Here is a 24,616-nt window from a genome sequence, read left to right on the forward strand (position 1 = left end):
CTTTTCTTTTAATTTTGATGTTTTAGAAGTCTTAGAACAAAGTTTTGTTGAATTTAAGTTAAAATTTTGAAAGTTCTTAGATTTTTTAACATGATTCATGTTGAACAAATTGTTGAATTAGGGGTTTGATTGATAGAATTTCTAGTTAAAATTGATAAAAGGATTAAATTGTAAACTAAGCTATAAGTTTTACATAGTAGGGATTAAATTGAAAGAAGTTTAAATTTTGGGTTTTATTATGAACATTAGATATTAAGTAGAAATGAAGTGTGAATTCAGTTAGAAACTTAAATGAGTTAATTAGGATTAAATTGGAATTAGGGTATAAATTGAAAAGAAAATTCAATTAATTATGGTAAATTAGTGCTATAATTAATAATGTAAATTATTATTATTATTATTTTCGTAGCTAACAAAGAACCCGAGGCATCAACATCGAAAGGAAAGGAGAAAGCTATCGAGGACTAAAACGGGAGATTTACGGTTTGTATTACTACAATTCAAATTACTTATTATTAAATGCTATATTTAAATTTATATGTATGGCAAGTGAAATATAAGGTAAGTATTATTATTAAGTTGAAAGAAATTCAATTGAATGATGAATATATGTGTGGAATTGAAATGAATATTGACTTGAAAATGGAAAAAGTGAATTTTGAATTGAATTATGATTGAAAGTGAAAAAATGAAATTGAATTGAAATGTGAATTTAAAGACCCTATTAACTAATCGGGCTGAGTCGGATGTAGTTGGCACGCCATAAGATTGGAAGAGTTCAGGGATACTTCGACCTCGAGTCGATGAGACACTGGGTGTCACTATATTTCTTCGGGTAGATTCGATGAGGTACTGGGTACCAACTTTCTTCGGCTTTGCCGTTGAGACACTGGGTGTCAACTATTGCTTCGAACTATCCGATGAGACAATGGGTGCCATACTGGAGTGTTTGGCTGGATCCATGTATCCGCCAAGGTCCGAGTTTTGTTAATAGGGGTAAATAATGAAATGATAAACCGAATGAGTTGATAAATCGAGCTATTGAAATGAGATGAAAAAGTTAAATTGTGAATTGAAATATTATATGAGATTGAGGAATGAACCTAAGGTTCATGATGTGTCCAAGTTCAAATTGTGGATATATGATACCAATTGAAGAATTGTTATTGTTGAAATATGAAATTTGAGTTTAAATTTGTATGTATGATTTATGCATTACATGTTTATTATTGTTATAATTTGAATTATGATAATACTACTGAGTATGAAATACTTAGCGTACGGTTGTTTCCGTGCGCAGGTCGTTAGAAGTCAAAGGTCCCGGTTCAGCATCCAGATCAATCCCGACTACAGCATAACTTCGGTGATGTATTTTTTCTTTGGTAAATGTGGCATGTACTTTGTTCTTATTAAAGAGTCTAGTAAGTTTTGGTTGTAAAGAATTGGTCTCTAATGTTTGAATGATAAATGAAACGTTAAGTTATAAAATGGTATGTTTGGTACTAGAACTGAAATAGAATGAATGAAGTTTATTAATTTAATAATATATGCGAATATTTATTTAGTAAATTACTAAGTTGATGTTTAAGACATGTTTAGGTTATTAGAATATGAAATTTGTATGAATTGTGATATTGGTTTTGAATTGGTTGCGGTTTGAAATTGCAAGGAAGGTTAAATATTTATAAAGGGGTTATATTGAGTTTTTTTAAAAAATAATAAAAATGATAAAAATGAAGTCAATTAGTAAAATAAATATTTACATGAATTTATGATTATATCATAATATATTTGTTATTTATTTAAGAATTATTTGTAAATTGTCTGATATGTTCGGTAATGCCTTATAATCCTGTTCCGGTGACGGTTTAAGGTTAGGAGGCGTTACATTTTTTTGGTATCAGAGCTATCAGGTTTAGCTGATTCTTGGGCTAAATTGAGCTCGAAAATTGAATCTATAAGTACATGCCACTGTCAAGTCGAAACTGAGGCGGGATTTGGATACTGACCTATTTGTTTGTTTCTGTTTTATAAATTAAAGATGTTTGATGAAAGAATAAGTGATACTGATGAAGAAATGTTATTGGAGATGAAGAGTCGTATGGATTAGATGAAACAGAGTCAGTTACACCTAGCATAAATCCAGTAAGAAATCCACCACCTAGAGTTGATAGAAGAAATGATAGAGATGATTTTGATATATTACGAGTAATTGCCGATAAACTACAAAGAGTAGCGGGAACTACTCCTGCTACGACATCAGCACCTACTCAAAGACGGGCCCCGATAAAAGAATTGAGGAAATATGGTGCTACTGAATTTATGGGTCTGAAAGGAGTCGATCCATCTGCAGCTGAAAATTGGATGGAGTCAACTAAAAGAATTTTACAACAATTGGACTGTACCCCCCAGGAGTGTTTGATTTGTTCTATATCGTTGCTACAAGGGGAAGCTTATTTATGGTGAGAATCAGTGGTTCGACATTTACCGGAGGAGCAGATAACATGTGACCTATTTTAGAAGGAATTTCAAAAGAAATATGTCGGGGAAATGTAAATCGAAGATAAGAAACAAGAGTTTTTAATGTTACAACAGGGTGATATGCCGATAATAGACTATGAGAGGGAATTTTCGAGACTCAGCAGATATGCCTCCGAGTTTATTGCAGCAGAAGCTGATAGTTGTAAGAGATTTTTACGAGGTCTGAGAGACGAGATCAAGGCACAGTTAGTGTCTCACAGATTACCAAGTTCGTAGATTTGACTGAGCGAGCCAAAATGGTAGAGCAAGTGTTAGGCCTCGACAAAAAGACTAAAAGTGTCAGATTAGTCGGGAAACGTGCGGGAACTATCAGCTCAAATCTATAGCCAAAAAGATCAAAGGAATCTCAAGGTGGTTGGAGATCCAGTTTTAGATCAGACAGAGGTGGTAGAAGCAAGGGGAAACAGATGACGGATCTACTAGCAGTGTGAGAGGTCCCTCTCAGGAAATAGAAATTTCAGACTGTCAGCACTGCGGAAAGAAACACAGAGGGGAATGCTGAAAATTAACTAGATGTTGTTTCCGATGTGGTTTTATAGACCATTTCATCAGAGATTTCCCAAAAACTGATAGTGCTGCACCCGTGACATCACAGAGATCAGTATCTATTGCTAGAGGCAGAGGGTCAGGTAGAGGTAGTTCAGTTTCCAGAGGAGGAGGTGTTAGGAATAGCAGTGATATTGTTATCCAGCAGTCTGAAGCTAAAGTACTCGCCAGAGCTTATGTGGTTAGAACTCGGGAAGAAGGCGATGCCCACGATGTAGTAACAGATATATTTTTACTGTATTCTGAGCCAGTTTATGCTTTGATTGATCCCAGATCTTCACACTCTTATATAAATTCAAAATTAGTTGAATTGGAAAATTTTAAATCTGAGATGTCTAGAGTGTCTATAAAGGTGTACAGTCCGTTAGTGTAATACCCTAAAAAAAATTACTACAGTAAAAAAGTAAGATAATATTCCTGATATAGTAAAATATGGAAATAAAGTGATAAAAAGGGTAATTTTGAGTTATGTCAACATTGAGAAGTATATTATGACATATTAATTCAAGAAAGGATTAAATCGCAAAAGTGAGAAAAGTTTTGTTGCCCAAGAGTAAATACTCAAAATTCAAGGGGTTAAAGTGTAAATATGAAAAAGTTGAAGGACCAATAGTGAAAATATTTTAAGGGTATAATAATCTAGAAACCAAGGAAAATGGATGAATTAGGACCAAATTGAAAAGGTGAAGAATTTTGAGGGGCTAAATCGTAATTTTACCAAATTAAGTGATGACTCAAGGATGGAATTTTAAAAGAACATAAAGGGCAAAATGGTCAATTAGAAGAGAGAGAAATCTAGAAGGCAATGATGATGTTGGTGATATTTTAGATTAATTAATTAAATAAATATTAGTTTATTAATATTTTAATTTGATTTTTAAATGATATTTTATTATTTTATTATTAATTTATTTAGTATATATATATATGTGGAAAGAAAGATGAAAAGCAACTAACCCATCATCTTCCATGCATCCAACGGGAGGAAAAGAGAGAAAGAAGGAAAGTTTTGCTTTCTTTACAATTTGGTCCTTCCTCCAAAAACTTACCATTTTCACCTAGAAATCAAAAGAATTTCCATATCCATCAAGAGAGAAAGATAACAAAGAGACTATGAGGAGCTAGAATATCAAATTGGATTCAAGAAATTGAAGCTGGAGGAGAGAGAAACCAAGTTAAAGATTGAAATCAATAGGACAAGGTAAGAACATTGAGATTTCAATATATTTTTAAGTTTGATATTATTGAAATAGCATGGAAAAGATGTTATCGTAGAGTTTTATCATATCAAGTCTTATGTTCTTGATATATTAGTGAAGAGAAATAAGTGAAAGTGATGGGAAATATTATAGAGAAAGGGAATAAGGAAGTTATAAACTTAGTAATTAACAATTTGCACTAAAATAGTTTTGGACAGCAGCAGTAGGTTAACTTTGAAAAATCACCATAAATTATGAAAATGAAATTAGAGGATGAAAAAAATATGGAATTAAATCTTACTGAGTCTAGTTTCTCATAGAAGAAACGGTGTAAGTAATGGAATTGTAAATCATGAGATATAATAGATTTTGTGAGACAAGATCATAATGATTTTGGGTTCCCCTGTTCTGACTTTGGAAAATCATAAAAAATTGTGAAAAAATAATTATGGGTTATAATTTATATGTTTAAAATCCTTAAAGAGTCTATTTTCAAATAAATAAACAGGGATATCATCCAAATTTTTTACAAGGAGATAATTAAGTTTTAGTGAAGAAGGGTCGGAACTGTCAGACAACAGAAAAGAGGTGACTTTAACGAATAAAATGCACTTATTGGCTAAACCAAAAATTTTTAAAATTTTATGGTAAGAATATATGTGATTCTAGTTTCAGATAAAATTAGCGGATCTAAATTTGGAGTTCTTTAGCTCAAGATATAAATAATTTAGTGACTATGACTCAAGTGGACAACTTTGACTGAATATATAAATAAATGGTGAAATTATAGATAATGTTACATATAAGCATGTTATATACATTAAGGATGTGGAATGGAGAGGTGGAGGAGGAAAATATATGATTATTCAACTAGCATGAGTTTTCATTAAAATGACCAATTTACATGTTTTAGGTTCAGGGACTAAATTGAACAAATGTGAAACTTTAAGGGTAAATTTGTAAAAATGTCAAAAAGTGACCAAATTGCATGAAATGAATTGTTTTATTATTTAAATTAGTAAATTGAATGAAATATTAATTTAGATCAAGATTGGGTGGAAATTCGAGAAAAATAGAAATTTTCCAAAATATCCCTGAATTTTGCTATTTCTGCAATTTAGCCTGGTAAGTTCGTATAGACTATATTTTGTATAATTTTAATAGAAGTGAATGCTATTTGGTAATTAATATTATATATATGTGTGTTTTATTATTGGTAATAGGTATAATTATTAGATGTTTTGAAATGATTATCGGAAGCTCGATTGGGTTGAAAGCTTGTTGGAGATATATCACATTATCCATTGGTTCTATTGGTAATTTTGGATGATTTGATTCTGGTTATAATGACTTGTATAAGTTAAATTGGTTAATTTTAGCTCATAAATGTTTTGATTTTGATTGGTTATAAATATGAATGCTTGATGAAATGAAATGCCTGAAAATTAATTTGTAAACTTCGGTAATGCTCTATAACCCTATTCTGGAGAAGGATATGGGTTAGGTGTGTTACATTTATGGCAAATAGTGTTAGTGAATCAAATATGTTCGAGATGCCCATTGGTCATACAAAATAAAACATTTCCTGTTGATTTGTTGATCATGTCATTTGTGGATTTTGATATAATTGTAACGCCCTAAAAATCCCTTATATATTTATTTTTGCATGTTTGTGACACAAATATCTGTCAGCTTTAGTGGTTATGTGTTCTGGGAGTGTTTGAGAGGTCCCAAGTTCAAGCCTTTGCTTGGGAAAATTTTTGTTTTTAATTGAATAAACCCCTATCTTTAATCAGTAGGCTTATAAATATATGATGGTAAAATATGTTAGAATGAGTCTGCTGGTCTAGTGGTTTGGTGGAGTGTTAATGTTGTTAGCAAGGGGGGATATATTTTTGCTTGATGCCATGTAGGTGTTTGTGTGTTAGTAAAAGTCTGATGCTAGTGGCCGATTATGGGAGTAGGGGAGTTATTTTATGAGAAAAATGTGGGATTGATGGCCGATTATGCTAGTGGCTGATTTTAATTAATTCTTTTCCCAAATTCGGTTTCATCTTTTTCCCAGAATCCCTCCAACAATTCTGACGTTACTCTTTTCCTCCTCTACCATCTTTCCTTTTTATTTTATTTTTCTCTGCCTCTATAGCCGAATTCTATCCCTTTTTTCTCTTTTCCCCACATCTTTTGTTTCGTTTTCTCTTGACTACAATCTCCCTGTGTTGCTGCCGAAATCCCTTCTCTTCTTTTCTCTTGACTACAATCTCCCTGTGTTGCTGCCGAATCGTATGCTACATCTTGTTGGAGCAGTGGGGGTAAGCAACATAAATGAAGTTCAGTTGTTGTTTTTTTAGTGGTATTAGTTCTAAGTATAACCAATGTTGGGCATGGAATTGCCATTTGTTTTAGGTGTGTTTATCTCAAGAGCATTACGTACCAAAAATCGTGTCAGGCGTGTAAACACAACTCCGAAATTGGAATTCAAAAAAAAGCCAAAATAGGTGAATGTCGACATCACATGGGCGTGCGACCGCCCGTGTGGTAGGCTGTGTGACCAGACACGAGCGTGTGATCAACGATGCTGGCCATGTTGGATTCATAGGCCGAGCCGAATTGGGCTGTGTGGGCCCATACGCCCAAACCACTCATGCATATGGGATATTTGGGCTAGGCCATGTGTTCTACACGGCCAAGGCCATTTTGGGTCGTGTGGGCCCACACAAGCATACAATATGGGCATGTGGGCCCATATTTCACTGTTTTGATGTTAAGGTTGCACGGGTCTCCCGAGACGACTGTGAACCTACTGTAGGGTTGGTAAGCTTACCTGGACCCTTAATTGATTGAAATGACTGTATGACAGATATGATTATGCATGTTAATGTAACACCGTTAACCCGTATCCGTCGCTGGACTAGGGTTAAGAGGCATTACCGAACAATTCACATCATTATATAAACATTTCATATACATTGATCATGTATCATCATATCACATTCATCCATAATCACATTGTCCCTTAAATAGGTCTACAAGATCTAAAACATGCTTTTAAGAAGGTTTGGGAATAAACTGGTTACACATAAAAAATTTCGAAACTTTAAGAAATTTTTAAGTAACAGACGTCTTACGCCTGTGTGAACAGCCGCGTGGACGAATATAGGCCATTTGCAAGGCCAATTCGCCAACCATAAGTGCCAACCCTACACAAGCACATAATATACCATTATTTATCAATCATGAATATCAATTTTGAACACTTACACTAATGCATCAATAAGTTTACTAAAGCTTACCACATAACCACAATCACATTCCAATTATAAGGCCATCTACATATCAAACCTCACATTATAAACAAGCCAAATCTCATGGCTCAATACATTTCAAACATATAGGCACCAATAGCCAAAATCACCTATACACTTAACAAACCAACTAGCCTATACATGCCACATAACCAAAATTTCAAACCTTAAGTACCGAAACTATAGTTGGATAGTGTGATGGGATCTCCGACGATTTCCAACCCAAGCGAGCCTTCGGAACACTATAAACATAGAAAAATAACATAAAGTAAGCTATAAAGCTTAGTAAGTTGATATGTAAATAATAAGCAATTTGTTAACTTGGTTTTACCAATCCTCACAACATGTTCTCAAGATAATACAATCAAATTTGCACATAGTTCCAGTATTTACTCATGTTCACATCAAGCTGTCTACTCGATTCATAGTCACTAAATTATTTATATCTTGTGCTACAGAACTCCAAATTAAGATCTGCTTGATTTTCCCGAAACTAGACCCACATATCTTCTTACCATAAAATTTTCATAATTTTTGGTTTAGCCAAAAAGTACAGTTAATTCTTCAAAGTCGTCCCTGTTCTGATGTCTGATAGTTCCGACCCTTCTTCTCTAAAAATTAATTATCTCTTAGTACGGGATTCGGACGATATTCTTATTTTTTTCTCTTGAAAATAGACTCATTATAATTTTAATCATATAAATTCTAACCCATAATTCTTTTTATACAATTTTTAATGATTTTCCAAAGTCAGAATAGGGGATTCCGAAATCATTCTGCCCTTATCTCATAAAAATTAAAATATCTCATAATACGAGATTATTTTGCTTACATTGTTTCTTTTATGTGAAACTAGACTCAATAAGATTTAATTTCATGTCTTATTCAACCTCTAATGAGATTCCCACAATTTTTAGTGATTTTTCAAAGTTATACAACTGCTGCTGTCCAAAACTGTTTTATTGAAAATTTTACTCTTTCAGGATTTCTTTCATACATTTCGTAAAATTTCGTTGCCAGTTCCATATGTCCTCATAACACATATCATATTTCATCTATAAAATTCACATAGATCATATTTCATTTCATTCTCAATCATATAATCATTTACATAGCTAACCTTAGCTTTCACTAGTTTAATCAATTTAATTCTTATATAACATTCAATTCATACTTCCATATAGCCAAATGAGCACATTTTGGTATACAACATATTTAAACACATATCTTTCTCATTTCATATACATGATACGGTACGAACTCACCAATTCACTTTCATTCAATTCTCACATAGGTTATGTGCGTGCCTATCTTGCTTAACTCGATCATACTTTCATTCTCAACTTTCACTTACTTGTTGATTTCTGTCACGAATACTTTTCTTTCGTTGTACCATCACTTATAACCATGTTTCATCCACTTTTCCCGTTGAACCATTTGGAATACTAAAGGATACTCAGGGATCTCTTACACATAGTACTGTAACAATGCCATATCCCAGATATGGTCTTACATGTAATCTCGTATCGATGCCAATAACCCAGCCATGGTCTTAGACGAAATCACATATCGATGCCAATATCCCAGACATGGTCTTACACGAAATCACATATCGATGCCAATGTCCCAGACATGGTCTTACACGAAGTCTCATATCGATGCCATATCTCAGATAAGGTCTTACACGTAATCTCGGTAACCCTAATGTTATGACATCTGTATCCTATCTATTCCTTATGTTCAACCGACACTTTTACTTTGTCGAATCTCTGTCGAACCTTTCCAAAGCATTGTAATCACAATTAAATTCAATATTTAAGCATTCACCATAATTATCTCAATTAAGCATTTAAACATGTATAATTTAATGCTTATTAAACATAAGAACTTACCTCATTCGCTGAACCGACGAATTTAGGTCGACTAATCCGATACTTTAATTTTCCCTCGATCTAGATAATATCAAAATTAACTTATTTAATTATCTCTCTATTCAATTTAATCCAAAATTTTCTTTAAAGTCCATTTACACTTTTGCCCCCATAATTTCACATTTTTGCAATTTAGTCCTTATCACATAAAATCACAATTTCATGAAATTAAACACAAACCCAAGCTAGCTGAATTTTCCATATATTACTTCAGCCCATATTTTCAATTTATTTCACATTTTAAGCACTAAATTTCCACATTTCACAATTTAGTCCAAAATTGACATTTTTCTCAAAAAATCACTTTATAAAAGATGAAAATCTGACATCAAATATTCATAATCAATCATAAATCATCAATTTACTCAATCATTCAACAATGGAAACATGTTAAGTCTTTAACAGTTTCGAATTCAGAGGCACGAGCTAGCTAGATTACGAAGCAACGATCACAAAAACACAGAAATAATTAAAAATGGGACAAAAATACATACCACACAAGCTAGTAAATAGTTGCCGAATGTAAAAGCTCTCAAATGGCTTTTCTTGCCCTAAAATTCGGTTGAATATGGAGAAGAAAAGATGATACCTTTACTTTATTTTACTTATTTTATCATTATTAATTAATTTACTTTTATAACTTTTAAAACATTTAAAATTTACACAAATGCCAAGCCATCACATTCCACTATCAACATTAATGGTCTAATTACCATATAAGTACTTCCACTAAATCCCTATAGCTATTTAATACCTTTAGCTATTAGAACTCAACTTTTACGCTTTACGCGATTTAGTCCTTTTTACCGAATTAAACACTTAAACGATAAAATTTATTTACAAAAATTTCACACAAATCTAGTATCATGTTGTAAATATTAAAATAATAATAAAATAAATTTTATGACCTCAAATTTGTGGTTCCAAAACCACTATTCTGATTTAGCTAAAACTGGGCTGTTACAGTTAATAAACATGATGATGTCCCACTGGTTTGATACTGTATTCCACGAATTTATGCATGATATTATATTTTAGCATGTCATATATGTATATTGCATTGCATTGGGATAGGGGTAGGGGTTTATATTGTTCAGAGGAAGTGCACTGAAAGGCCTCGAGCCTAATTTACTAGCAGTTCAGCTGCAAATCACTGTCTAGTGCCGCATTTGGTACTTTTTGGAGTGTAGGGATGGGTGGGTTGATTATATCCCCACATGGAGTGTAGGGTTGGATGGAGTTGGAGTGTAGAGGCTGGCTGGGTAGGATTTGATATTGCATATCTGTTACTGTACTGAACATGGATACTGTAATGGGCCAAGGCCCAAACACATGACTGCTGTAATACCTGATTTTGGCCCGGGTAAAAGGCCCAAATTACAATCGGCCTATATGGCCCAAGTTTAAACAAAACAGAGGCCCAAATCAAACCTTAGCCCAAATCAAAGCTCTGGGAGCAGATGAAACCCTAGGGCGTGCCGCATGGCCGCCTCGCACTCCTCACGTAGCCAAGAGCCGAACCTTCACCTGCACAACAAATAAACACAAAAAAGGAAATAAAATCAAAGATTGCAGATCAAGAAGATATCAAACAGATTTTTTATTATTATGGCTATAAAAAAGCCATTGATATACTGTAAAAGGGGATTCGAAGAGGAAATAAAAAAAAAGTGATTGTTTTCACAGCAAACTGGGAGTGCAATACAGAGAGTAAAATCGATCAAAAAGGTTGATAGTTACAATTTTTATTTATTTATTTTACTATTATATTTATTATTTTTTACAAACGAATAATATAAAAGTAAAAAAAAAGAAACACCCTTTTTTTGTTTCTAAAACGACGCCAAGGCGATTCAGGGAGCCACCCCCGAGGATCGGTGTCCTGAAACCGAAAGTTATCATGATTTCTTCGCATTTTCTGTTGGTTTTTTGGAAACTTCAAACCCAGATTTGGGTTTAGAAAGATCGAGAAGACCGAATAGGGCTTTTTCCCCTTTTTCGGCCACCGTAAACAGCGGTGCTGTCACCGGAGATTGGTGGCCGGCGCAGTGACCGACGACCGGCCGATGCCAGACCTAGGCTGGACGAGCTGGGGAGGGGAGAGTGTTTTGAGAGTTTTTTTAAAAAGAAACGGAGAAATGAAATTTTTTGAACCGATTTTGGCTTAAATAGCCTACTGAAAACGGCGTCGTTTGGGCCTGAATCGACCTGAGACCGACCCGACCCGGGCAGGATCCACGTGTTTTTGTGTGGAGGGGTAAATTGCGCTTTTAGCCCCTCCGCCTTTTAATATTCTTGAAATTGAGTTTTTTTTTAAATTCGCCCTTTAATTTATTTCCAATCTCAATTTAGTCCTCTTTGAACGGCGCTGTTTTAGAGGAGAAGGGAAAATTTCCCTTCCAGTCCCTCTATGTTATTCACGCGTTCAATTTAGTGCTTTTATCTTAACTTATTTATGGATTTCTCCCCAGATTTCTATCTCCAGTTCAATTTAGTCCCTTTTTATTTTTTTAGATTAATTAATTTCAATAATGTAATTATTTTTAAATAATTTATATATGTGATCATTATTTTCATAATCTATATATTTATTTTATAATTTATATATGTACACATATATACTTATATTTTTAATGTATATTTCATAATTTATATATATATATATTTCTTTATTTTCGCAAGTGCTTTAATGCATATCTATATATGTATTCTTTATATTTTTAAATACTCCTAGTTTTACATAAATTTTTTAATTTGTATATACATATTTTTTTTATTAATTTCATAGCCCACATTCGTATATAAATCCATATGTATGTTTTTCATAATTTTGATGTATATATGGTCTACACATCTTATATTCTTTATATATTTTTTATTTTTATTTTATAATTTTGTTTATTCCCTTCACTTGTTTATTTATTTGTGTTTTCATTTATATTCTAAAGAAGATTTTTTTATTTTGTTTATTTATTTGATATTTCGCATGTCATTGTTTTTATTATTGATATTAATTTCGTTTATTTATTATTTCTATTATTTCTATATCATTGTTGTATTTATTATTGTTATTTGTTAAAGCGGCATTTATGCATACCTTTAATGAAATATTACACCTTTTTTTATTCGAATTCTTAAAAATATAAAATTTTGGAAAAATAAAGGCAATACTCGTATTTAGGATCTTCGAAAGGATTGAGCCCTAACGTATTGGGTTCCAATTTTTTTCGTTGAATCTAATTATCGAGAATGCTCTTTAATCAAACAAAATAAAAGCTTGTTATCGGGAATTCAACATGTCGTGTCCTAACGTATTGGATGTGACGCGTTGATTTCTCGAGATGAAGATTTTTTTCCTAAAAAATAATAAAGGAAATATTCAATATTTAGAATTTTGAGAAATTATGCCCTAATGTATTGGGCCGCGATTTCTGTATAAATCTTAAACAAATGAATATTATTTTTTTATTACACGTGTATTTCGGACAAACTCATTTTTAAAGAAGTAGAATATCGTGCCCTAACACATTGGGTGTGACATGTTCTTTCTCCGAAATGAGAAGAGTCTTAATAAGTAACACATTTTTTAAGTTTTTACTAAAGATCATATTTTTTAACTCTCGACATTAAGACACTAATTAATCAACTAGGTACCAATTTTTGGGCGTTACGAGGGTGCTAATTCTTCCTCGTATGTAACCGATTCCCGGATCCGTTTTTCTAAAACTCTTAGACCAAAACCGTTTTTTAGGTGATCCAATCACACCTCAATAAAAGATTGGTGGCGACCCCCAATTTCTAATTTTTTTAAATCGACAACTAAGATCTGTTTTTTTTTCAAAAAATTGTTTCGACAACTGCTACTGTATTGTAATGGGCTAAGGCCCTAATTCAAACTGAAACTGTTACTAAGTGGGCTTAGTCCCAGACTATAATTGCTTTTTGTCTACTTGTTTATAGGGGGATTACACACTGAGTTTTCGTAAACTCACCCTTCTATTTTATCTGTACAGGTGACCCCCAGACTTAGGTGGACCGAAGCAGTGGAGGACTCTATGGTGGCCACACGACCTTCTTTTTACACTATTTCGTACTTAATTAAGTTTTTTTAAGTTTTATTTGGGGTATTTACTATAATAAAGGCCTCTATGGAGTTTTGCTTAAAATTTGGACTTATATTGTTTTATGTTTTATATCTTCTAGAAGTAGGACAAATGCGGGTTTTAAAAGAAATGCACACAAACTGTTTTAAAAAGCTTTCGCAACGCATAATGTTTTGAAAAACTAACGACTGAATAAGAATCACGATTTTAGAATTAATAACAAATATTGAGGAATTCTAAACGAAAAATGTTTTAAAAAAAGCTACGGTTTTCTAACACACTACCATGTGACATCGCCAGATTCGGTCATAACGTCCAGGCCGGTTTTAGGGTGTTACAATAATATTGGGGATGGATTGGTTATCCGAATATGGAGTGGTATTGGATTGCTATAAAAAGAGGTTCAGTATTTAGACCGAGATGGGGATAGAATTGAGGTAAATAGCATCCGTACTAGTGGATCAACACATATCATTTCAACAATCAAAGCTAATAAATTACTTCAGCAGGGTTGTACAACATATCTAGCTTATGTTATTAATTTTGATTAGGTTGGTAGTCAGTGCAGCAAGATCAGAACTGTATGTGAGTTTCCAGATGTATTCCCTGAAGAACTATCGGGCTTACCACTTGACAGAGAGGTTGAATTTGCTATTGAAGTTTATCCAGGTATAGTTCCAATCTTTATACCTCCGTATCGAATGTCGCCTACTGGATTAAAAGAATAAAAGATACAGTTACAAGATTTGTTAGATCGTGGATTCATTAGACCGAGTATTTCACCTTGGAGAGCTCCGGTATTGTTTGTTAAAAAGAAAGATGGATCAATGCGGCTTTGTATTGATTATCAACAATTGAATAAAGTAACAATCAAGAACCGGTATCTGTTGCCCCGTATAGATGATTTATTTGATCAGCTAAAAGGAGCTTCGGTATTTTCAAAGATTGACTTGAGATCTGGGTATTATCAGCTGAAAGTAAAAGAAAGTAATGTTCCGAAGACTGCATTTCGTACTCGGTATGGTTATTATGAATTTTTTGTGATGCCGTTTGGGTTAACTAATGCTCAAGCTGCTTTCATGAATTTGATGAACCATATTTTCCAACCGTATTTAGATCAGTTTGTCATGGTTTTCATTGATGATATATTGGTTTATTTAAGGACTGAGGTAGAACATGATCAGCATCTCAGAACAGTGTTACAGATTCTGCGGGAAAAATAATTGTACGGAAAGCTGAGTAAATATGAATTCTAGTTATCAGAGGTAGTATTCTTGGGACATGTTGTATCTGCTGATGGGATTAGAGTTGATCCAAAAAAGGTCAAAGCAATTGTTCAATGGAAGGCACCAAAAAATGTATCTGAGGTACGCAGTTTTCTGGGTTTAGCCGGGTACTACTGAAGGTTCGTTAATGGATTTTTGAAGATAGCATTACCGATGAAAAAACTACTACAAAAGAATGTTTCTTTTATCTGAGATGATCAGTGCCAGAGGAGTTTTGAGATATTGAAGCAGATGTTGGCCGAGGCACCAGTTCTGACACCACAAAAATTGGGTAAGGATTTTGTAGTATACAGTGATGCTTCTTTTAATGGTTTGGGCTGTGTTTTGATGCAGGACGGGAAGGTAATAGCCTATGTATCTCGATAATTGAAACCAGACCAACGTAACTATCTGACTCATGATCTGAAGCTAGCAGCTATAATTTTTGCATTAAATATTTGGAGGCATAATCTTTATGGTGAAAAATGTTATATATATACCGATCATAAAAGTCTCAAATACCTTTTTTCGGAAAAGGAGTTGAATTTGAGATAAAGACGGTGGATTGAGCTTTTGAAATATTATGATTGTGTCATAGATTATCATCCAGGAAAAGCAAATGTGGTACCTGATGCACTAAGTAGAAAAGCTGCAATATAATTAATAGCAATGTTTGCATGGCTCAGTATCAGTGATGATGGGAGTCTTTTGGCCGAGTTAAGAGTAAAGCTGGTATGTTTGATCGGATCAGATCAGCACAATTGGAAGATGATAGGTTGTTGAAAAAAAAGAGATAGTACAGAATGGCCCGGTAGAAAATTTCAGTGTTGATGATTATGATTGTTTGAGATTCTGAATTCGGATTTGTATTCCAACTACTTTTGAACTTAAAGAGTTGATTCTTCGAGAAGCACACGATAGCCCTTTCGTATTGTACCCTGGTGGAACAAAGATGTATCGTGATCTACGAGAGTTATATTGGTGGCCACAGATGAAGAAAGATATAGTCGAGTATGTTGGTAAATGCCTAACTTATCAGTGGGTAAAAGCAGGACACTAGGTACCGACAGGTCTACTTCAACCTATTAGTATTCTGGAATGGAAATGGGATCGTATCACAATGAATTTTGTTATAGGATTACCGTTGTCAGCAAGTAAGAAGAATGCCATTTGAGTGATAGTTGATAGACTTACCAAGTCAACACACTTCATAGCGGTCAGAACCGATTGGTCATTGCAGAAACTAGCTAAAATATATATCTAAGAAATTGTGAGATTGCATGGTATTTTGATATCGATAATCTCATATCGGGATCCTCAGTTTACATCGAGATTTTAGAGGCAATTACATGAGTCATTAGGTACACAGCTTAGTTTCAGTACTGCAATTCATCCACAAACCGACGAGCAATCAGAGCGGGTAATTCAGATACTAGAAGATATGCTTCGAGCTGGTATCATCGATTTTGAATCAGGTTGGGAACGTTATTTGCTATTAGCTTAATTTGTTTACAATAATAGTTTCCAATCAAGTATTCAAATGGCCCCGTATGAAGCATTATATGGTCCAAAATATAGATCGCCAGTGTGTTGGACAAAATTGAATGAAAAAAAGTGATTGGACTGAAATTAATTCAAGAAACTGAGGAAATAGTTAAGAAGATTCAGGAAAGATTAAAAGAAGGCTTTGATAGGCAAAAATCATATGTTGATTTGAAACGTCGGGACATTGAATATTCAGTTGGGGACAAAGTATTTCTCAAAGTCTCTCATTGGAAGAAAGTATTGAGATTTGGTTGAAAAGGAAAGTTGAGTCCTCGTTATATCGAGCCATATGAGATTGTAGAAAGAATCGGACCGGTCGCTTATCAGTTAGCTCTACCTCCGGAATTACAAAAGATTCACGATGTTTTTCATGTTTCAATGCTTCAAAGATATAGATCGGATCCTTCTCATGTTATTCCCACTGGAGACATTGAAATTCAATCTAATTTGACTTATGAAGAAGAGCGGATTCAAATATTAGCTCGAGAAATGAAAGAATTAAGAAATAAACATATTCCCTTAGTAAAAGTTTTATGGAGAAGTCATAGTGTGGAAGAAGTGACTTGGGAACCGAAAGAGACGATGAGAGCACAATATCCTCATCTCTTCTCAGGTAAATTTCGAGGACGAAATTTATTAAGGAGGGGAGAAATGTAATGACTCAAAATTCACGGGCATCAGAAAAGTGTAGTATCAGGCCTCCGTCTTAGAAAATTGAACCTGTAGATAATTATTAGAGATACCTATGAGTTTAGTAGTGTGTTTAATTAGGTTTTAATTAGGTTAATTTAGCTTAATTTAGGGTAATTAGCAAAAAAGGACTAAATTGAGTAAAGGGTAAAAGTTTAATTATAGATTAAAAGAAAATATAAAGGACCAAAATAGAAATTATGCCATTTGTCCTAATTGAGGCGGCATAAGTTGGGTAAGATTGAAGATTTTTATGTGATATTTTTATTAAAATTTCATTAATAATCATTAAGGTTTAATATTAAATCATAAATTATATTATTATTATTATATTATTATTATTATTATTATTATTATTATTATGAAATACGTTAAACAAAGACAAATGCATGACATAGATGATGTACAAATGTAATAAATTATGTGTGTACAAATGTGTATATGTGATTAATTATACAATAGATATTTATTATTTATTATTATTAAATGAAAGATGTTTACTAGAAAATTAATTGAATTATAAAATTTTTAAGAGGTAAACAAATTAAATTAAAGACAAGTGTATGATGATTAAATTAAACATGTGTAAAATATTTAATAACACACTTGTAATAAAATAAAATATTTTCTTATAATTTAAGTAAAAGGTCTTTATGAATTAAATATTATTATATTGTTATAATAATGTATTATTATTAACTAATACATAAAAGAAATAAAGTAAAAGAATAAAAGAAACAAAGAAGAAAAGAAACAGAGACCATTCGAAACAGGGGAAAGAAAAAGAAAGAAAGAAAAATAGAAGAAAAAAAATTAAGGTTTGAGGCTTTAAGCTTTAATTTAGTAAGTCAACCAAGTCATTTTCTTTTAATTTTGATGTTTTAGAAGTCTTAGAACAAAGTTTTGTTGAATTTAAGTTAAAATTTTGAAAGTTCTTAGATTTTTTAACATGATTCATGTTGAACAAATTGTTGAATTAGGGGTTTGATTGATAGAATTTCTAGTTAAAATTGATAAAAGGATTAAATTGTAAACTAAGCTATAAGTTTTACATAGTAGGGATTAAATTGAAAGAAGTTTAAATTTTGGGTTTTATTATGAACATTAGATATTAAGTAGAAATGAAGTGTGAATTGAGTTAGAAAAGTAAATGAGTTAATTAGGATTAAATTGGAATTAGGGTATAAATTGAAAAGAAAATTCAATTAATTATGGTAAATTAGTGCTATAATTAATAATGTAAATTATTATTATTATTTTCGTAGCTAACAAAGAACCCGAGGCATTAGTATCGAAAGGAAAGGAGAAAGCTATCGATGACTAAAAAGGGAGATTTACGGTTTGTATTACTACAATTCAAATTACTTATTATTAAATTGTATATTTAAATTTATATCTATGGTAAGTGAAATATAAGGTAAGTATTATTATTAAGTTGAAAGAAATTCAATTGAATGATGAATATATGTGTTGAATTGAAATGAATATTAACTTGAAAATGGAAAAGTTAATTTTGAATGGAATTGTGATTGAAAGTGAAAAAGTGAAATTGAATTGAAATGTGAATATGGAGACCCTATTAACTAATCAGGCTGAGTCGATATAATTGGCATGCCATAGGATTGGAAGAGTTCAGGGATACTTCAACCTCGAGTCGATGAGACACTGGGTGTCACTATATTTCTTCGGATAGGTTCAATGAGGTACTGGCTACCAACTTTCTTCGGCTTTGCCGATGAGACACTAGGTGTCAACTATTGCTTCGAACTATCCGATGAGGCAATGGGTGCCATACTGGAGTGTTTGGCCGAATCCATGTATCCGCCAAGGTCCGAGTTTTGTTAATAGGGGTAAATAATGAAATGATAAACTGAATGAGTTGATAAATCGAGCTACTGAAATGAGATGAAGAAGTTGAATTGTGAATTGAAATGTTATATGAGATTGAGGAATGAACCTAAGGTTCATGATATGTCCAAGTTCAAATTGTGGATATATGATACCAATTGAAGAATTGTTATTGTTGAAATATGAAATTTGAGTTTAACTTTGTATGTATGATTTATGCATTACATGTTTATTATTATTATAATTTGAATTATGGTAATATCACTGAGTATGAAATACTGAACGTACGGTTGTTTCCGTGCGCAGGTCGATAAAAGTCAAAGGTCCTGGTTCAGCATCCAGATCAATCCCGACTACAGCATAACTTTGGTGATGTATTTTTCCTTTGGTAAATGTGGCATGTACTTCGGTCTTATTAAAGAGTGTTGTAAGTTTTGGTTGTAAATGTAACAGCCCGATTTCGATCCTAATCGGAATAGTGGTTTTGAAACCACAAATCTGAGTCAAAAAAATTTTTAAATATTATTTTCTGTGTTTATAATTTGTGAATTAATATGTGTGAAAATTTTGTGATTTAATTTTACTTTTTGTGTGCTTAATTTGATAAAAGGACTAAATTGCATAAAGTGTAAAAGTTCTATTTTACAAGCTAAAGGTGTCTAAAAACTATAGAATATTAATTGGAGGTCCCTAATGTTCAACTAGGCCTTGTTTAGGGTGGTGGACAGTCGTAGGGACAAAGAAAAGATTTGGTCAATTGGTTAGGTAAAAATTTGGTGACTAAATTGATTTTTATCATAAAAAAAAAGAGTGATATCATCTTTTCTTCTCCACCTTCACCACTGAAAATTAGCAGCAAAATAGGGGTTTGAGAGCTCAAAAATTTCAGCAAGCTTTTCTCCTTACAAGTAAGTGTTTTGATGGCCATTCTTTGGTAATTTTTGTACTTTTTAAACCCTTGTAGCTTGAGCTAGCTAATGAGGGGACTATTTTGCAAAATGGTTGGAATTTTAGGGTTTTTCCATGTGAGCCTTTATGTTGGTTGCTGCATTTTTATGGAAGAAAATGAGTCTTAGTTGTTAAATAAACAACTTTTATGAAAGGTATTATCATGAAAACACCTAAAAGGACCTTTTTGTAAAGGTTATAAAATAGGTGTTAAATATGTGAAATAAATGACATGTATGGACTTAAATGAGTCTAGGGAATATTCGGCCAAGCTATAATGTGGTCAAATTTGGAATATTTTGTATTTTGTGAAATAGGGACTAAATTGTGAAAAATGTGAAATGTTAGGGGCAAAAGTGAAATTTACTTATTTATGCGTTTTTGACTGAATTGAATGAAATTATGTTTGAATGAGTTTAATTTGAATATGTTTAGATCAATAATTAAATAAATTGGACTTGGATTCGGGGGAAAACAAAAGTCGTTGATTAATCGTTCCGTTCCGGTTTATCGTTGTCCGAGGTAAGTTTATAAGCAAATAGACGATATAAATTCTAAATAAATATTAGTTATATATATGCTGAAATGAAAACATGAATATATATATATGTAGCCGAATGTGTTTAAGTTCGGGTAACAGAAATAGACGTGGATGTGATTTACCGATATTTAGCACTGAGTGTGCGAGTATGGAATAACTATGGCTATACGAATGGCACTAAGTGTGCGAAATTAAAATGACGATGTTGAATAACGGGCACTAAGTGTGCGAAACAAAAATGACGATGTCGAATAACGGGCACTAAGTGTGCGATACCAAGATCAATTTGGTTAAATAAGAGAGAGCACTAATTGTGCAACGTCATTATAGCTTCGAAAAATTATTTAGCACAAATTGTGTGGATCCAATGAATGATGAATGTGACATATAAGTACATTATATTACAAGTATGTAATAGTTAAATAATATATGATATCAAGGTAAGTTGGTTATTTCATTTGTGATACAAATTAGATGATGCAAATGAAAGTATGTGTGTGTGTATTAAAGACTATATTTGGCCAAATGGTAAGGGTATGTGATATCACAATTATGTTTTTTTTTATGCTTATATATATATGAATATGAATTGAATAATTCAGTTATGTGATTTTGAACTATTAATAACATTGAATTGTTTATTTGCTTATGACTTACTAAGCTTTGATAGCTTACCGTGCATATGTGTTTGCCTCAGTTTTATAGATTTTGGAAGTTAGTTGTGGGATCGGGGATCGTCAACGAAATCAATCACTATCATCCGTTATCGGTATCTATAAAAGTTAAATTTAAACTTATGACATGTATAGTCTATACTACTTTTTGGAATATATTTTGAAAGATGTATATATATAATGAGCCATGCCAAAATGGCTTGTTTATTTTGATATGTATGGCTTCATGCTTGATTAAATAATGTAGTTAATTGTTTGGATTGTGTTTCGAAAAAGGTTGAAATAGGGAAGTAAAGTTATTTGATAATGATTAGCTATTGAGATGGATAATTAAGAATATGTTTAGTGTCATGTATGCCTAAATGCTAGTTAATACAAAGAAATTATGAAAGAGTAAAAAAATTGCAATGGAATAGTTTTTTTTTCTTGGACAGCAGCAGTGATGTGATTTTGAAAAATTCACCGAGGATATTAGAAATGGAATTAGAGAGTGAATGAGGTATAGAATTAAATCTTATCGAGTCTATTTTCATATGAAAGAAACGGTATAGGAAAATGAATTTTATGTTATGAGATATTTGAATTTTAGTGAGATAGGGTCAGAATGATTTTGGAATCCCCTATCCTGAATTTGGAAAATTATTAAAAATTTTACAGAAAGAATTATGAGTTATAATTTATATTTCTTGATTCCTTGGTGAGTCTATTTTCAGTAGAAACAAGCGTAAGAACCATATGAAATCTGTACAATGAGATAATTATTTTTTAGTGATGAGAGGTCAGAACTGTCGAACAGTGAAATAGAGGAGACTTTAACTAATAAACTGTACTAATTGGCTGACCCAAAATTCTGAATATTTTATGATAATAAGATATATGAGTCTAGTTTTAGGTAAAATTTAGGGATTTAAAATTTGAGTTTCCTAACTCGAGTTATAATTAATTTAATGACTGTTGTGCAGTTGGACAGTTTTATTGTGAATAGTGAAATAAATTATTTTTAATTTGTTTAAGTATTTGGAAAATTTTTAATGTTCCTGGTTTGGACCCGAACCGTTTTCATTACATGTTTTAGGGTCTTGATGATCCTTTTTAGAGACATATTGATTTGAACGTGAGTGAACTAATTTTAAAAGAAAATTGTTATGCTCCGATTTAGTAAGTTAAGTTAGGTAACGCTTCGTGCTCAATTCCGGCAACGGTCTCGGGTAAGGGGTGTTACAATAAAGAGTTGGTCTCTAATGTTTGAACGATAAATGAAACGTTAAGTTACAAAATGGTATGTTTGGTACTAAAACTGAAATAGAATGAATGAAGTTTATTAATTTAACAATATATGCGAATATTTATTTAGTAAATTACTAAGTTGATGTTTATAATATGTTTAGGTTATTAGAATATGAAATTTGTATGAATTACGATATTGGTTTTGAATTGGTTGCGATTTGAAATTGCAGGGAAGGTTAAATATTTATAAATGGGTTATATTGAGTTTTTTTCAAAAAATAATAAAAATAATAAAAATGAAGTCAATTAGTAAAACAAATATTTATATGAATTTATGATTATATTATAATATGTTTGTTATTTATTTAAGAATTATTTGTAAATTGTCTGATATGTCCGGGAATGCCTCGTAACTCTATTCTGATGACGGTTTAAGGTTAGGGGGTGTTACAGCTTCACTCCTTATCGAATGTTCAGAAGACCTTGAAACTTTTGGATTTAGAATTTCTTATCCATAAGGAGATGAAGATTAAAGAGACAATAGAATCGATTCTTTTGCATGAAGAATTTTTATGGAAACAGAAATCCCGTTGTGACTAACTTAACTTGGGGCACCTAAATACTAGATTTTTCTATCACCGTACAATCTGAAAGAGGAAGGCTAATTGCATTACTTGTTTCCGTAGTTAAAATGGGGATTGGATTTGTGATCCTAATGTTATTCAGCAAGAGGTGATTAATTTCTTCCAAAAATTATATAGGGAACATCCAACTTACGGGGGTCTCTACCTCCTAACTCTTTTCCTCCAATTGAATAGTGTGATAAGGATATTTTGGATAGTGTTATTTCGAATGAGGAAATTAAGAAAGCTCTGTTCAACATGACCCCTTTAAAGGCTCCAAGTAGTGATGGTTTTCATGCTAGTTTATTTTAGAATCAATAGGATAACCTAGGAGAGGCGATCTGTAACTAGGTTAAAAGTATTTTCAATGGTTGCTCTATTGATCAAATACTTAACAATAATATTCTTGTTCTCATCCCTAAAGTTGCTAATCTTGAGGAATTCTCACAATTTCGTCCTATTAGTCTCTACTCCGTCCTTTATAAGCGGGTAATGAAGGTAATTGCAAACAGATTTAGGGTGGTATTCCCTAAAATCATTTCTCGTGAGCAGGTTGGTTTTATTGCGGGAAGAAACATTTCGAATAATATCCTTATAGCCCAGGAGGTCATACACTCTATGAAGGCTAAGAACAAAAGATGAATGGTTGTTAAAATTGACCTAGAAAAGGCCTATGACAGATTACGATGGGATTTCATATATATTTTGTTGCAAGCAGTGGGCATTCCAAATTTTCTTAGCAGAGTAATCATGTCAGCTATCTTGAACTCCACCATTCAGATTTTGTGGAATGGGGTGGCAACTCTTAAGTTTAAGCCCCTAAGAGGTGTTCAACAAGGATGCATGTTATCTCCATACTTTTTTGTGCTTTGTATGGAAGGGTTAGGACATAGGATTCAATCAACTATTTCTAGTGGTAAGTGAAAACCTATCAGATTATCTTGGACGGGGCCTGATTTATCTCACATGTTCTTTGCAAATGACTTAGTTATCTTCTCCAAAGAAGACTTGAAAAATGTTGAGGTCCTTAAGGAAATTCTTGATAAATTTTGCAATAGTTCAGGTCATCGGGTTAATGTTCGGAAAGCTATTATGTTTTTCTCTGGAGGAGTAAAAGATAATCTTAAAGATAATTTGAATAGCTTACTTGGATATCAGAAGGTGCACAATTTGGGTACCTATTTGGGAGTGCCATTATTTCATGATAGAGTTACTTACTCTACTTTGAGGTTCGTTGTGGATAAGGTACGTAGTGAATTGAATAATTGAGATGCTACGCAACTTTCGATGGCTGGTAGAATCACCCTTGTCCAGTCTGTCCTTTCTATCCCAAATTATTTTATGCAATCTATGCGTATTCCCAAAGGTGTTTGTGACGAAATCGAGAGTTTGGCTAGACAATTCATTTGGGGTTCTATCAATGAGACAAGAAATGTATCCTAGGTTGATTGGGGTTCTATTTGTCAACCTTGCTCTCGTGGAGGTCTCGGTTTCCATCTTTTAGAAGATCAAAATTTTGCCTTCTTGCTGAAGTTAGAATTTAATCTTGTTTCTAGAGATGATGCCTTATGGGTTCAAGTTCTGAAAACAAAATACATGATGAAGGATAAAATTTCTGAAAGCATAATAC

The sequence above is a fragment of the Gossypium hirsutum genome, chromosome D08 (assembly GCF_007990345.1).
Source record: "Gossypium hirsutum isolate 1008001.06 chromosome D08, Gossypium_hirsutum_v2.1, whole genome shotgun sequence".
Taxonomy (NCBI): domain Eukaryota; kingdom Viridiplantae; phylum Streptophyta; class Magnoliopsida; order Malvales; family Malvaceae; genus Gossypium; species Gossypium hirsutum.